The following is a 19,506-nucleotide window of genomic DNA, read 5'->3' on the forward strand; positions in this document are numbered from 1 at the left end:
GCCATAGAACTGAAGTTTTGAAAAACATGTCACAATAGGCTCATAGTTTTTATGTTGCTTTACAAAGTGCTGAGCAATTTTGTAATGAGGCACTTTCATGGTTGTCACCCACATTTAATCGTTGGGGGCCATATACTCAATTTTTGGAGAGGCTAATTGTACTAATGGATAAAAAGCCAGATTTTCTTGATAAAATAATCATAGTGAAGGAAGGCCTGGAGATAGTAAAAGAATTAATTAGTTTCTTCACTAGGAAGTTACAAACTATACAAGGGAAGTTAAAAGTTTTATCTCAGGGAAGACAACCCTGCATACCATCCATTTTGGATACTAAAAGGTTTACAAGAGGTAAAAAATATAGAATGGCCCACAAAAAGGGAAATTTATGTTTGGGAGGTAGTAGGAGAGATTAAAGCTCTGCTGGCAGGAAGTAGTTGAGATATTTTGCATATAGGTCAGTGAAGGACAAAGAGGAGAAAAATCAAAGGCCCAATATAAATGTTCTTTTACTATCTCAACTACTTTTCTTTTGCTGATCAATTTTTTGGAAGAATGTTCTACATACCTTTTTGTTCCCATCTTCCAAAGTTTTTGTATCCATTCTTATTTTGACACATGTCCTCCTCTCATCTGTAGCTTGTTGCAATCCTATATATGGATTTCCAAGATGAAGAGTAGAGGTCGTTTGTTTGTAGAATTTTCTCATTGTCATGCATTATTTTGCAGTCCATCTAGATGTTCTATGATTATGTGAATGAGTTCAGTTATAGCATACTTGAATACAAAAAGTGAACATTTGGTCCCCAAGGCTTGTCTCTGAGTTATATTAGTATTTTAAATATCTTAATAAGAAGGATTTCCCCTTAATTATCATTGTCTTTGAGTTTTGTCTCCTTTCTCATATATCCATAATCTTTGGACTGGATGAGCAAGTTTTATTCAGTTTAATGCAATTTACACAAATTGTATATCTCTAACTGATTGCTGCTAATTTAAAGAATTAGGTAATTGATTTTTGTAATGGATAAGGTTTAGGGTTTTTGAAAGGGATATGATAAGAATGAAACTTAGAGTTTAATGTTGACAATTTTAATCACAAGTTTATTAAAAAGTTCCAAATTTGCTAATCTTTGACTCTATATCCCAATGGACGAGACACTTTTCCATTTAAGAAGTTCAAGAATAGATTGATGATTCACTTAATTGTAGAATATTTGTAACAAAAAATCAATTTACCATTTCATGTATTGAGAGATAAAAGTGCTGGTCATTACTTATTTGCATCTACTTTTTGGTTGTAGTTAGCTACTATGCTTAGAAAGTTTATCAACAAATCATAGAAGAACATTGACCATTTTTGTGTTAGGAATAAGGTGTCTCAACCTTGGATAATTCCTATTCTTATTATTTTTTTTGTAAAATTATTTTTTGCAAATAATGTAATTAAGTTTGAGTGTACATGTCTAGATGGCATGTTGATGTGTCGCTCCACTTGCATGTGTTGGCATCTTGAATTGTGTGTAAGGAAATCATGTTTGAAATGGTTATGATGGATTCCTAGGATGCGTAAGAGCTATCTTTGGAAGACTTAACTGTGTGTAAGGAAATCATGATTGAAACGGTTATGACAGATTCCTATGACGTGTAAGAGCTATCTTTGGAAGATTTAATTGTGTGTAAGGAGATCATGACTGAAATAGTTATGACAGATTCCTATGACATGTAAGAGCTATCTTTGGAAGATGCCCTAAAATGGAAAGCACATTATATAAGCACTTTGAGGGCTGTAGATAGTTGGGAGTGAGTGAGGGTGTGTGAGTAGTGAATTGTTGGTTGCTACTAGATAAGTCTTCCATGTTCTAAAATAGCTTGCACTGTAAGTGTGTTGTAACCTTTGAGTTGAAGATAATACATTGTGCAGGTTTTGGAGGGGTGGGGTTGTTTTACCGAAAGGTTTTCCCCCACTAGCATGTCTTTGTGTTTATGTGTTATTATTTCTTTATCTATTTTCAGTATTCATGGTTGATTGTGTTGGTAAACAGATTCGTTCTTTTTAATTTCTTCTGTCAATATGACTCTTGATGCCCGAACAATAAACAAAATCTGTTTGCAACAGTTGAAAAGCTGTTTTCTTGTTAACTGGCTTATCTCTAAATTTGTAGGTACAACTCCCTATTATGAATGATATTCGATGAATTATGTTTGATTCCTAAAACTAATGCGGGGTATGCTCTTAACCCGAGAGCAGGAGAGGAAACCAAGTCTCACCCAGACAAGTGAAACTCAGGCAGGAATCTAAATGTTAGGATGTTATGTATATGGCACCCACAATCTTATGGCTCCCGCAACACAACAGAATGAAATGCAAGATATGGACCGCGAATGCAATATGAGATGATTAGTTAGTGCTACTGCGTTCGGATCTTCACGATCTCATGATTTCTGACACACAACAATGTAATATAAGATCTAATGCAGATGACTGAAATATAAGGGAATGCATATGGAGAACAAAACACTAACTGAGATATTTCCCACTACTAGCTCCAATACTCTGATCGGTTCACTAGTTCAATTAAATAGAAACAACGAAATGAAACTCTGTTCACTAAACCATTTCCATCCAATATCGAAGAAGTATCTCATACACAAATGAAAAGAAAAGGACAGTAAAGAAATGGCACAAATTCAATTGTCTCTGCAACCGAATTCACACCAAAAATTTGCCGACCCTTTATTAATCATTCAAAATCTTACATATAGGGTGAGAGAGATGACCGTTACAATGGAATTTAAATCGGCTCATCTTCTCAAGATGACAAATGGCGAGATGCCAACTTATCATATCTACACATTTACAAAATCCTAAGATTAATGGAATAGAAAACAAAAGGGGGAATTTTGAATCATTTGGGCTTCTTCCCCTTTTCAGTTTTTGCCTTATATGCTTTAGCAGCCGCTATGATTGGGGTTAATTCATCATAGCTTGGTACGTGTACATTTGTGAATCTCAATAGCCACCTTGCATGTTCTTGAGTAAATTCTTTGGCTTGATTCTGCTGATTCACTGCTTCCTCAGCTACCACGTGCACGCATCCGCTAAGTGTTTGTAGTTCTGACACTCTGTTTTGGCTGCTTGAAGCTATCCCAGACAGATTGCTCAAATGCGTGGAGAAGTTGTTTTTCATCATATCAATGTCGATGAAGGACTTCCCTTGCCCACTGGTTTGTGATTCAGTGTGCAATCCTCGCATGAGCTCAAAAGCTTTCTCTTGGGCCTTCTTTACTTTATCCCCTATTTCTCTAAGCCCTTTCTCGGCTTCCTGGATCATTTCTCGCTTGAATTGCATGCTTCTGATCCATTCATTCAATGGTTCATCTCCTTTCTTCAGAATCTTTGCTTCAATTGCATCCTTGGCTTTCATCTGGATGATCATATTCAGAAGAGAAATGGATTCTGTGCATTTCGCCTCTTCTCCCGCCAGAATATTACTATTGGCAGTAATATTGCCCTTTTCTGCTTCTAATCGGATGAGCACATTGCCGATTTGACCAATGAGGGCGATTCCATCAGTATTAAGCCTTTCGATCCACTCTTTCCCGATCTGACCGAAGTGCCTATCTTTCTGCAGCTGTGATATGAAGGCCTGCACTTCTTCTGCCGAAGGATCCTCTGTAGCGGGTAAACCGGTAATAGTTGCCAATGGGACAACTAACTGTCAGATGAATTTTCTTAGTTCTTCGATCTCAGCTTTCATCTTAATCTTTGATACCTTGAGGTTCTCCAGCTGCTCCTCTATTACTTCGTTACTTGATTTCCATAGGCCCACTTTAGTGTCATGCCTGGCTTCTCCGAGATCGATGGAATGCAGAGTGAAGTCTGCTGGAGTCAAATCTTCAAATTTTCCCACTCTGTTTGGTTTCGCCACCTCCATGGTTAGGTGCCCTGTTTCTGTATCATGCCCTAGTATGGATAGGGTTCTCTGCTTCTTGGCCTTCACCATCATCGATCCCGAATGAACTGCTTGAGGCACTATATCTTTCGCAGGAGTGCTGTCATCTTTCCTCTTCCTCTTCTTCTCCAGGGTGTCTTCAAGCCAAGACTCTGTGCTAATTATCTTAGAGGCCGTTCCCAGAGACTCAATGGTGAACATCTTCCTCTTTACTTGAGTCACTACAGCAGTAGTCGCAGAGAATGGGTTCCTCTGGTCTCGAGAGAGAAGTCGAGAGGAACTAGGGATCTCCTTTTCTTCTTCAGGTTCAGTGCTACTACTTTGATCATCCTTGATCTTTACAATTTGAATAGAGGAGCCAGTAGGCTTCAAGGATGGGGCACTTATGGCTGGAGTAGGGCTATGATGAGATGGTGAACTTGGGGCGAGCTGAGGAGATGGGGGTGGAGTGGAAAGAGAAAAAGGGATTGGAGAAGTGGATCCATCCTTTGGCTCTTCGGCCTCCTTTTCCTCTGCTGCAGCCTGAGTTCAGATGACTGGCAACGATCTGCCTTGGCATGTTGGTACTATCGAAATGTTCTTCTCTGGGGGTTGATCTCCTCCTCCGGCGGACTGAGCTGGTCCTTGTGCAGCTGAAGTTGTGGTACTGGGAGTAGCGCTCTGTGATGAAGCAGGGGTAGCTGTGGCTGGTGAAGCTTGAGTGGCTTTACTTCTGCTCCGACCTTTCTTAGCTATCCATTCTACCCATTTTCCAGTCCGCTTGATGATTTTTGCCATCATAACATCAAAATCTTCCTCGACATTGAAGTATGGTTCGGAACTGACAGGCGTGTTCTGCAACTTGGTCAAATATGTATGACTATACATATTTTGGCCGTCATCTTTGATTCCTTCCACGTCTAGATTGACGCCATACATTTTTACCTGCTCCACAGTGAATCTTGCAAATGCCCGATCACGGCTCTCCAGCTCGTCTTTACAGTCCGCCCAGTAGTCTTCCATGGTAGTCACATGTTTGATCACGCTCCCAATTTGGAGCACATCTCGGGCATAACCATTGGGATCGAACATGGGCCTGACTACCTCATACTCTTCCAGCTTGTATTTGCTTTCAAACGCCTTGAGGATGTTCTTTGCATCCGGTCTGGCCTCGCAGCTATAAGCTCCGACTCTTATGGGGAATTCATACCCTTTCTTCCGCATACTGGCGCTCAGCACGTTCACCTGGACGGCTTGTCTCACGATCTCTACGAGCACGATCATGTCGTCTGGGTATCTGGGCAGCTTCATTGGGAAACCATCAAATGCTGCAAGATGCAAATAAGAAAAGGATAAGAACTGGATGAAATAACAGCCAAATTGACTGATTGCCGCCATCGCTTCAGGACTGAATCTTTGCTCCGGACATCCTTGAAGTTCCCTGCAAATTCTCATAGTAAAGGCGTCATTCACTCTGACATAATCTGCATAACTATTTTGCAACTGTAAGCATGGATAAAACTTAGCTGCGGCGAGAGCTCTAGCAAGATGCTCACTCACCTCATGCGCCCAATCTATATACTGAGTATCTGAGCAGATAACTTGCACTAGAAAGAAACATTGCTCCATAAAATTAAAAGCTTCTACCTCACCTTTGAGCCGATGCAACAGGACCAGGATGTCCACAATCTCTGGTTTGAGGTCAGTACCGAAGAGGGTTTTAGGGACCTTACTCTTGGCTCCTCTTGGCTTCTGAAACCAAGAGCTCATTATTTCTTTCCTCCAGATCATCTTCTTCAAGGCGAACTCTGACATAGCTCCACCCATGGTTAGGTCAGAGAATTCTTCTCTCTCCAGAATTCTCAGACAGTTCACCACTGCTTGCCTGTCGATTGAAATCAAAACTTATTGATCAGGCAAGAGGATTTGCTTGGTGTCCGGGTTGTAGTTGTTGATGCATTCGAGAATCAACTCCGGGGCTTGAACTGCTACTAGGAAGCCAGCTGCTTCCACCAATCCGCTTCCTCTGAGTCTCTCCGTGATAGGGTGGATAGGTTCCATTTTCAATCTCCTCTAAAAGTCCTGCATGTCGTAGAAACGGAGTGAAGTGTCCGTTATGGTCGACCATGCGGACTTGATGCCACCCATGCTATCGAAACCTGCAAATCTCGCTGCCATATTGCTTTAAGGATAATAATGGATATGCGGATGAATAATAGTGATGCAACAGAAAACAAACTCAGCAAACTCAGGAATTATTGCATATACTAAGCAATTTTAACAATTCGACAGTAAAGCGGGAGTTTGAAAATCTGTTACATTCCCCTTTATAGAAAACTTCAGATTTGCCCGTTTAATTTCATAAATCGCGCCACACGAGCGAATTTATGATTGAATCCGTTGGGTTAGTGAAGGTAAGAATTTCTAACGGATTTAACCTTGTCTTTTCACCATTCCCGTTGATTTCAACGGTAACTTTCATTAATTACAGCCTTACCTCTCGTTTAGCAACCCGCGGAAAAATGAAAACGGAGTACTCCTTCGGGCAAAATCCGCATATGTCAATTCTCTCTGAAATAACTGGTGAATTTGGATGATCTGCTCTCAATTCCCCTCTGAAAACCATCTGCAATCAATCTGAATACTTACCATGCTTACAGTTGAGTCTTCTCATCTGATGCGGAAAATCGCCTCTGAGGGTAGAAAACCCGCAATGGAGAAGTCGATTTCTGTTTTTCCGCCACTGCCTTCTCTTTATTTAAGTCACTTCGTTTCAACCCTTTTCGGAAAATCTCCAAGCGGCTTCTCCAAAAGGTAGGGCCCACCGTCTTATATTATCTCTTCGGAAAGCTCCTTTTCGGAAAATTGCCAAGTAGCTTCGCCAGAAGGTGGGACCCATATGTCAACTTTCCCTTCTAATAGTGCTTTTGCGGAAATCTCACTTAGGATTTCGAAACCCGCCAAGGAGAAGCCCTTTCTTCATTTTCCACACATCTACCTTTTGATCATTCCATTAAGTTATAATTGATTCCGGTGGTAGGATCGCGACAACATACGAAAGATTTCTTAGAAACATGAACTATTTCGCTCCAGTTGAATTCCTTTACTGTATATACTGAGATCTGCGGAAAAAGGCCTTCGGGGTGCGAAATCCGCCGAGGAGAAGCTAGAACCCAATTTCCCGCCGACTTGATTTTCTTAACTCAAAGTGGGCTATATTGAAGGCAAGTCACATGATGCAGTACAATCCGAGAATCTTCATCGAGTAAGGATCTAAACTACCCCTCCGACTTATAATAGTCAAGGAACAACCCACCCGGCTCATATGTGATACGGAGGAAGGCTACAGGTGAAAACCCGATGAAGAAGCTCCTCACCTAAGAGGGCAAAGACCTATTGACTTGACCAGACCACACAAGACTATGATCTACTCCACTTTGTAAAATTGGGACAAGGTGTAAAAGTGGGGCAACAGATTGCAATATTATTGTTCCACTGAAAGTGAATTTGAAATTGTAAGGATTTAAAAAGAATTTGCACAATATTTTCCTTAAGAGATTAGTGTAGGAATCTGTTTCTACACCTGAGTTTCCTTACAAGTGGTATTAGAGCTTGATCAACTTTTGATCCTAGTTGTTGGGTAGGGTTTTTTGAGCTAATCTCAAGTTGAGTGGGAGTTTTGTGTAGAGCATTCTGAATCTTATTTGTAGATTGAGATGACTAGTTCATCATACGAAAAAATGGAGGTGGAGAAATTTAATGGCAATAATTTTGAGTTGTGGAAACTCAAGATGGAAGACTTGCTTGAAGATTGTGATCTATGGGAGGTGACTTCACTTGATGTGAGACCCACAAAAATATCTCAAGAAGATTGGGATCTCAAAGATCAGAAAGCTAAGGTCTCATGTGATTCTATCTAGCTGATTCAGTTCTCTTGAATGTTCTTGATGAGAAGACCACAAACAATTTGTGGACACAGTTTGGGTCTGTGTATCAAGCCAAATCTCTAGTGAACAATTTGTTCCCGAGGAAGATTTGTTATTCTCTAAGAATAGAGTAAGAAGGATGCGTTATAGATCATCTAAATGCTTTTAATTTACTAATTACATAATTGACATCATTTGGTGTCAAGATAGATGAGGAGGATCAATGTATAACCCTATTATGTTCCTTGTTGGATTCATGGGACCATCTTGTGATGGCTCTTGGAAGTACTGTAGTCACTTTTAGAATGAATGATGTGGTGTCTTCACTATTATTTGAGGAGACAAGGAGAAAGTCACCAGATTCGTCTAAGGAAGGTCTTGCTGTTTGCAATAGATCCAATGATAGAGGCAAGCAAAATGACAACAAGTCTGAAAAGTGTAGATCCAAATCTCATGGAAAATCAAAGACTCCTGGAAAGTCCAAGGTAAAATACTGGAATTGTGATAAGACTGGGCACTTATGTAAAGACTATAAAGAGCCAAAGAAGAAGAAGAAGAAGGTCTTAGATTCAGGTTCAGAAAAATTTCAAGAAGATGACAATGCTTTCATTACAACCTTGGCAACGCATGCATCTGATGATGTGTGGTTGATAGACTCGGGTGCTTCTTTCCACATCACCTATCATCAAAACTAGTTCTCAAAGTATGAATCTTTTGATGGTGGAAAGGTGTACTTAATTGATGATTCTCATCTAAAGATAGTTGGATGAGGATGGGTCACTATCAGATTCCCTGATGGACGAGTAAAGGGGATCAATGGGGTAATGCATATCCCTAGTCTGGCATGAAACCTATTAAATGTAAGTATGTTGAATGATGTAGGTGTGGAAGTCATTTTTTCTAAAGATGGACATAAGATGATGAGAGGAGCTATGGTGCTTGCTAAGGGTACTAGGAGAGGTACTGTGTTTCAGCTTGATGCATGCATTTCTTAGTGCAATAGTTCTTCTATTTCAAAAAAGAGAGAAACTATCACTTCATCCCCACCATCTGAATGAGCAAAAAAGAAGACTGTGGTTATTGGTTCTGATGGCAGTGCAATATGTGTACCTAAGGCTGAAAACACATTAGAAGGAAAGTTTCCTACAAAAAAGACAATGATATGGCATATGAGATTTGGCCACATTGGTGAGAAGGGTCTCAGAACCCTAAAGAAAAAGAACCTTGTCGAGGGGTTAAATGATTGTAATCTCGAGTTCAATTTCTACGAATATATTGTCTACGGTAAACAAAATCATGTTCAATTTTACTCTAGTTCTCACAAATCTTCTGATGTTTTGGATCTTATTCATTCTGATGTATTTGGTCCTATAAAAGTTCCTTCAATCTCCAAGTCTATATTTTTTGTATCTTTCATAGATGATTACAATAGAAGGACATGGATTTATTTCTTGAAAAGTAAGACACAAGTCTTTAGTCGGTTCAAGGAATTTAAAGCCCTTGTAGAGAATCAAACTAGTAGGAAGATTAAGTTTGTGAGAACTGACAATGGTGGTGAGTTTTTCTTAGTAGAGTTTGAACAGTTCTATAAAGAACAAGGTATCGAGAGGCATAAGACAACTCCTTATACCCCACAACAAAATAGAGTTGCAAAAAGAATGAACAGGACACTGATGGAGAAGGCTAGGAGTATGCTTAGTGGAGCTAGTCTTGAACAAAAGTTTTTCCCTAAAGCTGTGGCCACTACTTGCTATTTGGTTAATAGATCTCCTACATCAACTCTTATTGGTAAGACACCCATGGAGGTGTGGTCTAGTAAGAAGTCTTCAATTAGACATCTTCATGTTTTTGGTTGTGAAGCTTATGCACATGTTCTAAAGGAGAAAAGATCTAAGTTGGAAAAAAAAGTTGTCAAGTGTATTTTCATTGAATATGGTGTTGGTATGAAAGGATACAAGCTTTGGGACCCTATGACTAGTAAGGTGTTGAATAGAAAAAATGTTATTTTTAGAGAGCTAACATCTTCTCCTATTGTACTACAACTAGATGAAAAAGAAAAGAAGGAAGATATTGTTCAGTTACCTCCTACCCCTGAGAAGACTGAACATAAAGATCATGTTGGGTCTAATGATGAGGAGAGCTCTAGTAGCTCTAATAGTTCAGAAGAAGAGGAAGAACAACCTCAACCTTAGCCCTTGAGGAGATCCATGAGAGTAAGAAAGTAGCTAGAAAGGTTTGGTTATTCTATGTTAGATTTTAGTTGTACCTTTGCTTTGATTACTAACATTGATGAGCCTAGATCTTTGAAAGAGGCTTTGGATATGGAAGATGCATGTTCCTGGATTGAGGCCATGGATGACAAGAATGGCTTCATTGGATTAAAAAAAAAACTTGGGACCTTGTACCTTTTCCTAAAGGACAGAAACTTGTTGGTAGCAAATGGGTGTTCAAGAAGAAATTCTATGCAAATGGTAGTGTTGAAAGGTACAAAGCTAGATTGGTTGCAAAGGGGTACTCATAGGTAGAGGAAATAGATTATGGTGAAATATTATTTCCTGTTGCAAAGTTGACATCCATTAGATTTTTGTTATCTCTTGCTACATCATATGATTTAGAGATAGAACAGATGGATGTAAAGACAACTTTCCTTCATGGCGATTTGGAGAAAGAGATTTATATGTCATAGCCTGAGCACTACATTTTTAAAGGTAAAGAATCTTTAGTTTTTAGATTAAAGAAGTCTCTGTATGGTTTGAAAAAATTTCCTAGGATGTGGTACCTTAAGTTTGATGCCTTTGTGTTGTCAATTAGATTTGTAAGATCAAAATCAGATCATTGTGTTTACTTCAAAGTTGAAAATTATCACCTTCTTATTGTTGCATTATATGTTGATGATATGCTATTGTTTGGGAAGAGTAAGGGTATGATTTTTGATTTTAAATCTTAGTTGTCAGCATAGTTTTAGATACAAGATCTTGGGGTAGCAAGGTACATCTTGGGTATAGAAATCAGTAGGGATAGGTCTAACAGAAAACTTTGGTTGAGTCAAAGTAAGTATGTGAAGTCTGTGTTGGAAAGGTTCATCATGGAAGATTGTAGACCATTGTGTGTTCCTGTTTCTATGGGAACAAAGTTATCTATAGATGATTGTCCAAAATATCCTAGTGAGGTGGAGTACATGAGTAGAGTACCTTATGCTAGTACAATTGGCAGTCTTATGTATGCTATGGTCTATACTAGACCAAAAATTGCCCAAGCAGTGGGAGTTTTGAGCCGATTTATGGCTAATCCATGATGGGTACATTGGGATGCAGTTAAGCGAGTATTTAGATATTTGAGGGGTACATCAGATTACTTCATTTTTTATCATGGTAACTCTTTTGGAGCTTTGTATTTAGTTTGTATTCATGGGTTTGTGGATTTAGATTGGGTAGGTGATATTGACAATAGGAGATCCACTAGTGCTTATGTGTTCACTATGTTCGGTGGTGCCATCATTTGGATGAGTAAGCAACAACCTATGGTTTCTTTGTCCACTATAGAAGCTGAGTGCATGGCTGCTACTCATGCTTGTAAGGAAGCCATTTGGCTTAGGAGATTGTGTTCTAATATTGGTGTTCATGTAGGATAGATTACTATTTGTTGCCACAGTCAAAGTGCTATTTGCCTTGCAAAGAATCCAACTTTCCATGCCAAAACAAAGCACATTGATGTGTAGTTTCACTTTGTGAGAGATATGGTGGAAGATGGAAAGGTAAATTTGGAGAAGGTAGATATTATAAAGAATGTTGCAGATGCACTGATGAAACCAGTGGGCACATAGAAGTTTAGATGGTGTTTGGAGTCTATGGGCCTTTTGGCCTATAGAGGTTAGTTCTTGTTATGTTCCTGTTGCTCTTACAAGGTGTTCGACAAGTGGGAGAATGTTAGAAATAAGGTGTCTCAACCTTGGATAATTCCTATTCTTATTATTATTTTAATAAATGTATTTTTTGCAAATAATGTAATTAAGTGTGAGTGTACATGTCTAGTTGGTATATTGATGTGTCACTCCACTTGCATGTGTCAACATCTTGAATTTTGTGTAAGGAAATCATGACTAAAATAGTTATGATAGATTCATATTATTGCGTAAGAGCTGTCTTTGGAAGATTTAATTGTGTCTAAGGAAATTATGACTGAAACAGTTATGACAGATTTCTATGACGTGTAAGAGCTATCTTTGGAAGATTTAATTGTGTAAGGAGATCATGACTGAAATTGTATCACCTAGTTTAGTAGTGTAACATGAATACTAGCTATTAAGGAAAGCATTAACAATACTAAAATGAGTAAACACTTAAGATAGGACTGATTTGTTATCACCACAAATGGAGGCAAACCAAGAATGGTAAGCTCCAAATGGTATAACACAATGATACAATAGATTTGTCCCCGATTTAAGGTATGTGTGCTCACAAGTATAGTTCAAGCTTCAAATGGATGGATGGAGTGAGTGAGATAAGGTAATGGAGTCATGGAATGATTTTGCCATTATAATGGTATTTTGGTAGTGTGTGTGCTCTCAAAATATCTTTATAACTTTGCATGGAGGATGGATAATTTTAGTGAAAGAGGGAGGTTCAATTTATAGGCCAAGGGTTGGAGGAATGGATGGCCAAGATGTCAAGATGATGAGATGGTGAGGGAGGGTTAGGATGCACTCAAAAGGGAGCACAAAGATTGTGCTTGTTTAGCACCAATGAAGAGTTGACAAGTGTCACAAGGAGAGTGCATGTGAGGGGATAGGGTATGAGGTGGTCAAAGGGTGTAATGGAGGGAGGGTGAGTATGCAAAACTCATAAATGAAGGTGTAAGAGCCATTAAGAGCAGTGTAAGAGATATTTGAGGGTCATTTATGTTGGAGGGTGAGGGGAAGATATTTGTTGACTTTAGCTTGGGTTAGCAAGTCTTAACCCATGTTTATGATTGTGCACATGATTAGAAGAGGTTTAGGATTAGCTTAGAAGGAGGGTTAGGTGGTGAGTGATTTGGCTTTGATGGGATGGGTTAGTTAGGTGGCTAAATGAGTTTAGTATGGGTGAATGGGTTGGATTAGGGGTTAGGCTAAGGTTTAGGAAGGCTTTTGGATTTTTGATATTTTATTAAATGTTTTATTCAATAAAATGGGAGTATGGAATTAAATTGAATAAATTTAATGATTTATCCAATTTAATAGAGGAATAGAGATTTAATTGATAAGTTGATTTTGGGTGATCATTTGATTTTATCAATTGGACTATAGTTAATTAAATTAATTAATTAACTAGGGGATGATGATTAATTAATTAAATAGTAAATATTTAATCAATAATGTCCTGGTAGATGACTAAATATGATTATTTATTGATGTAATCAGATTTAGGTGTCTACATTTTGCCCCTCTTTGACATAGTGTTGAAGCAACACTCTTTCAAAGAAGTTCAAACATACACGATGCGAAGAAGACTTTTTAAAGCAACATAGTTGCCCTAGTTTTGAGTAGAGGAGGAGAGAATGGACTGCATGATGCCCCCTCAAGAAGGTAGCAGGGAAATAAAAAGTGACATGATGACATCTTGACAAAAGTGTAGGAAGCTGGCAAGGGCTCGGAAGGCATGAAAGAGGGAAAAATAGACAAAAAAAGAGAAAACAAAGGAAAAAAAATGAAAGGGGTGGGAAAAATGAGAGTGTTGGATGACCAAGAGGGGTAGCCAAGGCACCGGGGTGGGCTATAAGGGGTGAAGCGGGGGCCATAAGGGGTCAGTTGCAGTCAGATTGAGGAGGAGATATTGTTGGTTAGGAGCTCTACAGTGAAGATTACGATAGCGGGTATTGGGCGGCCAGAGCACTGAGTGAACATAGTGCGACGAGTATGAGTACAAGGGATGCTCGATCAATTGGTAGGGTCTAAAACCTCTTTTTGATTTTGGTGTATGCATTTGTTAGGGCATTCCTGCGAAAGAAAAAAATGCGATCCCATAGGCACAGGTCTAGCGAGAACGCAAGCGGGATCAACGAGATCGCGATCATACATGATTAGCAGTGGGTGGGAGGTGTGCGGGGATCCAAAAAATTTATTGTGGGAAAGTGATCTCAGAGTGGGAAATTATGCAAGAACAAGGTAGATTTGGCAGGACCATGTCCCCGCCAAGAGGAATGCAATTTAGGTAGCGAGAATGTGTACCTGTGCTTTAAGGGCTTTGCACAATGAGAAAGTGGGAATATGGGCACAGTGTGGGAATTTGATCCACGAGAACAAGGATCAACGGGATCGCTAGGTGCATGCATTGCGGGAACACGCTAGTGGGAACGAGGGAAAAGGCACGGATAATACCCAAGTCAACACTGTGGTCCCACCGGAACATAGGTTTGTGCGAATGCAATTCTGTGAGAACGAGGATTTTGTAGAATAAAGGTAGAAAAATATAGGGTTGAGGAAAGGGAGGGTGGGAGGATAAACAAAGAGATAGAAAATTGATGTTTGGATTTGTTGTGGTGGTGTGCAGTGGTCCTTGGATGCATTAGTGTCACAAGAGTGGCGAGTAGCAGTGTTGCATGCTAGAGAGATGCTGATGTCGGTCGAATGGGCATGGATTGAGGCAATCAGACTAGGCTACTTGGTAAGGTTGCCCCATACCTGCACTTACATGGCGATGGTCATAGCGCTGTGCAAGAGATGGCACAGTGAGACAACGACATTCCACGTACTGATGGGGGAGATGACGGTGATGCTGGAGGATGTGTATTGCATATTTAGACTGCCAGTGCAGGGGACACTAGTCATGAAAACCAAAGAGATGATAATAGAGGTGGCTATACAGAGATTGGTGGGGCCTGGAGTGGAGTACAAGATCCGACGGGGACAGTTCACACTAGATGAGCATTTGGATCGTGTGACAATGGAGAGGTGAATCTATTTCTATGTGCTAGGGCTAGTTTTGGGTTACATTGCCCTAGATACAGGTGGTATATGGGTTACACTGGCGTTGATTGTAGTAGTGATGCAAATTGTGGATGCGAGACACCCAACAACATGGGGTTCTATGATGTTGGCTGAGCTATACCAAAACCTACATCAGATAGTATACCAGGGTGGCAGTCAACATGGGAGGAGTATTGGGTTTTCTACACTATTATAGGTATGGGCATGGGAGCATATTATAGTGCTTAGGCCATTGAGGCACAGAGATAGGCAGGCAGAGGAGCTAGTGGCATACAGCTGGGCTGAGCCATTGAAATACCACCACACGGATTCAGTGGACTACTGGAGAGTGTGCATTGATGAGATAGTGACAGTGGTGTGGAGGCCATACATGGGCCTAAGACTGTGGGTAGAGGAGGGAGAGAAACTCCCATACACTATTTCTCCATGTTTTGTGTTCGGGAGGTGGGAGTATGTGGCAGAGCAGTTTAGGCCAGACAGGGTGCTATGATAGTTTGGATGGCAGCAAACAGTGCTAGGGGAGTTGACTTGGTATCAGTGAGTGACATGCGAGCCAGTATCGATGTATAGACCAGCCCTTTAGAGGGGTGGTTTGTTGAGGGAATGGTTGGAGCTAGAGCCACAGTAGTGGGATTGGTTCGGCAGGGCAGCAGATGCGAGCTCCATACAGGAGTACCAAGATACTTTTGTGCGATCGAGACTAGTGGGGAGAGCACAGGGCACGAGGTTAGCAGCGGTGGCAGGTGAGCTAGCTCAAGCAGCCTGACAGGGGCAGTATGTGGCGAGAGGGTTGTGGAAGTGGGTAGTAGCAGTTTCTCAAGAGGAGGAGTTGGCCTGGCAGAGGAGGAGGGTGGGGGGGGAGGAGAGGAGAGCTCGGCCAGAGAGGAGAGCAGAGGAGAGGGGAGCCCAACCAGAGAGAGGAGCAGAGGAGAGGGGAGCCCAACTAAAGAGAGGAGGAGAGGAGGCACAGGGGCGACAGAGGTCAGCAGGGGGAGATGTAGGGGGATCATTTGTCAGGGGAGGAGATGACAGATTGGCAGCCCGGTATGCCTCACTAGAGCAGGCACACACAGTGATGAGCCAGCTACTCCGTGATACACAGTAGGAGAGAGATCAACTCTGGGTAGAGTGAGACTAGTTTAGACAAGAGTGGGATATAGCCTAGGGGTAAGTAGACAGGGTAGGTGTGGAGGTGGGGAGGCCACAGATGGAGGTGGGCTGGGTGGAGGGGAGGTTGGATGCCGTGACTTTGGAGCAGTAGGGGGTGCAGGCGAGACTAGATACCCTTCAACAGGAGCGAGATAGGCTAGTGGTGGAGGTGGTGACCTTATGGGTGTAGGTGGTAGTGGGAGGGGGTTTGGATGAGCTGCGGAGACTTTGAGTATAGATGAGGATTTGAGGGAGAGGGCTGGATTCTACTGGGGGAGGTACCATGCCGTAGTGCCAGCATCGCAAATTGAGCACTACAGGTGACCGACTCGGTCAGGGACAATAGGTACCCACAAAAGGATGCAAGGAGGAGGGGAGAGTGGATGGAGCACTAGGGGGGAGAGCACAAGCAGGTCCTAGCACACAGGGCATAGTCAGAGGGTAGGGCCAAGCTAGCGATGGGGGAGGAGGGAGGAGGCAGAGAACTCCAGGATAGGAGGAGGATTGATGAGGCCACCACCTCCACCAGTAGCAGCACCAGGGGCCAGGAGAGGGGCATAGGAGGAGACTGATGATTCAGGGACGATGGGTTAACCATCGATGAGCAGGTGACTTTTTGGGATACTGAGTATTCTGTATATATCGGATTTTTTGAGATACATGGAGATTTTGTGCAGGCTCAGACCCATTTGTATGATATGGAGATTGTACAATGATGGACTGTTATTCTTTCATTCTTTCATTGATATATAGGTCTGATGATTCTGGTGAGATATGTGTTATGGACTGGTGATGTTATTAATAGTGTTTGATATGTGTTGGATAGGCAGTGATGTTTTGATGATATTGCTAACGATTGGTGATGCAGGATGTGATATGTGCTATGATTTTATGATTGTGCTGACAATTTTTGATGCAGGATGTGATTTTTGATGATATTGTATATATGATACAATATGATTGTGATGTGATTTGGCTACGATAGTGTAGATATGATGTGATGTGATTTTTATCTATGATATCATATATGTGATGTGATTTGATGTGATCCTTGATGACATGATTTTCTTTATGATATTGTAGATGATTTTCCTGATGATGAGATTTGCTGTATGATAGATGTTAGGTGGTGTGATATGTTTTGATACGATCCTGATGATGTGATGTGGCTTATGATGGATGTGATGTGATCTCGAAGAATGTGATTTCTTTTGAGAGTATCTAATATGCTGTTGTATGATGATAAGTACAAACTATAAAATAAGTGACAAATGTAAAATGAATCACCAACTAAAGGATAAACAACAGATTTATGATATTGAAAATGAATATAATGTCATGACATTTAGGATATGTTAACACAAACTAAAGATGGATGAAAGATTTAAAAAAATGAATTACAAAATAAAAGATGAAAATACAAAAAAAGAAGTACAACTTAATGATGAACTGGAATGCTAAAATGAATCACAATCTAATGATGAATGACTATAATGCTAAAATGAATCATAATCTAATGATGAATGACTATAATGCTAAAATGAATCATAATCTAATGATGAATGACTATACTAAAATGAATCATAATCTAATGATGAATGACTATGCTAAAACTTAAGCAAACTAAAAGAGAGAACAGTAAATTTATGATATGCTAAAAAGAACATAGACTAAAAGATACACCTAAGATTTATGATAAGCATGTGAGAATAACATAAAAGACCGAATGCAATGATATTCTGAGATATGATAAAAGGATACAAGCTATGATAATACAACATACTAGATTCTAGAAGATGCAAGACAAACAATGATGGTGGAATAGGATAACCAATGCTTGACTTATGATAGTGTTCTATGATATGAAAAGTGATCATAGGAGATACTGACACTAAGGAGAATAATGTTGGAAAAAGAGTGACCAAAAAACTTGCAGTTAGGAGGTTAGTAGAGATTTTAGAGCTAGGATAGTAACTTATGATAGGGATTACATCATGATGATAATGGATAAGAATTGATGTTCAAGGTTTTGAATCAAATGATTCAGAGGGTGGAAAAAGTGATAGTTCAAGGGAGAGGGGTGATGACAAGGAGGAGGATGCCAGGGGTTCTAGAAAAAAATAAAAGTAAAAGTGAGGCATAGGGGAAGCTTGAGCATGGGGTACTTCATGAGGAAGTACCACTATGTAGTGTGAGCACTTTATTTGATATAGAATTGTTAGGGATCTGCTAAGGTTACTAAGAATGCCAAGGCCTTTTCTCCAAAATTCCATAGGATTGACTCAAACAGGCATGCAAGGATTGCCCCAACATCACACATGAGTCTTAGAGAGATCAGTGTTGGAATGATGCTGGGTGATCCATAAGAAAACGATATTACCCAAGTGCATCATGTTTTATTGAAAGATGAAAACATGTTGGAAATGTGCAAGGATAATATCAAACTAACTCTCAAGCAGCAAAAGACTGTGATCGAAACCAACCTCCTTAGTTGCGCCAGTCAAAACACACCATGATATGAAATGATCATGGCGATCTTGAGGAGGAAACAACACAAGATATGTGGAAATAATCAACCAAAATATACAACAAAAGATTTTTCAAACTAAAAAGGTAACCTTTTGCCAAAGAGATCAACTGATGAGCTACTGACAGGTTGTAACAAGACCTGGATAGTATGTACAAGTATGACTAGTTAAGGACATGGGAACTCACAATAACAAAACACTGTAGTAGGTATATGCATGACGGGGGAAAGCTCAGGATGAGGAGATAGCATTGCTATGATACATGGGTTTGTTTAGGTGGGATTATGTAAAGCATGATTTATGTACAAGGGTTCAGGTATTGCTACATTTACATAGGTATGGTACATGGGAGAAAAAGGGTTAGTGCAGAGGTATGAGACACATGTTATATGGGCTGTATATGCTACATTTGGTAAAGTACAAGGATAAAAAGCACTTGATAGGGTACATCTAGTAGAGTAAAATGGTAGGATACATCAAGTATGATAACATGGGATGCTATAATATAGGAATGAAGTGAGATGGTGCATAGTGCAAAGTGCTAGAGGATGATGAAGCATGGAAAAAATAAAATAAGGAACACCTTGGAAAAGTGGGGGGGATGAGTGATATAATATGGAGGGGTGATAGAGGGGTGCGTGTCGGTGGTAGATAATGGAAGAGTTTTAGTACACTTGGCACCTATTTTCTAGGTTTTCACCAAGGACCTATCCAAGGCGCTTGAATTACCAAGTTTTCAACATTGGACGCTTTATTTTTATTTTATTTTTTTGTGCCTTTTTTCTTTCTTTGATTTGAAAATTCTATCCTTAGGCGTAGAATTTCTTGAGGTGAATAATGTTGGTAGGATCATTTAGGACTTCACCTTCAAGGGTAGATAGTTGATAGGCTCCTGAGCCAAAAGATGCCGTGACCACATAAGGACCAAGCCATGTGGGCTCGAACTTGCCTTTCTTTTCTCTATCAGCTTGAACCTTCATATTCTCTTTAAGGACCATATCACCTTC

This window comes from Cupressus sempervirens, chromosome 11 (assembly GCF_028749045.1).
Source record: "Cupressus sempervirens isolate cs-2001-9-10 chromosome 11, ASM2874904v1, whole genome shotgun sequence".
Lineage (NCBI taxonomy): Eukaryota > Viridiplantae > Streptophyta > Pinopsida > Cupressales > Cupressaceae > Cupressus > Cupressus sempervirens.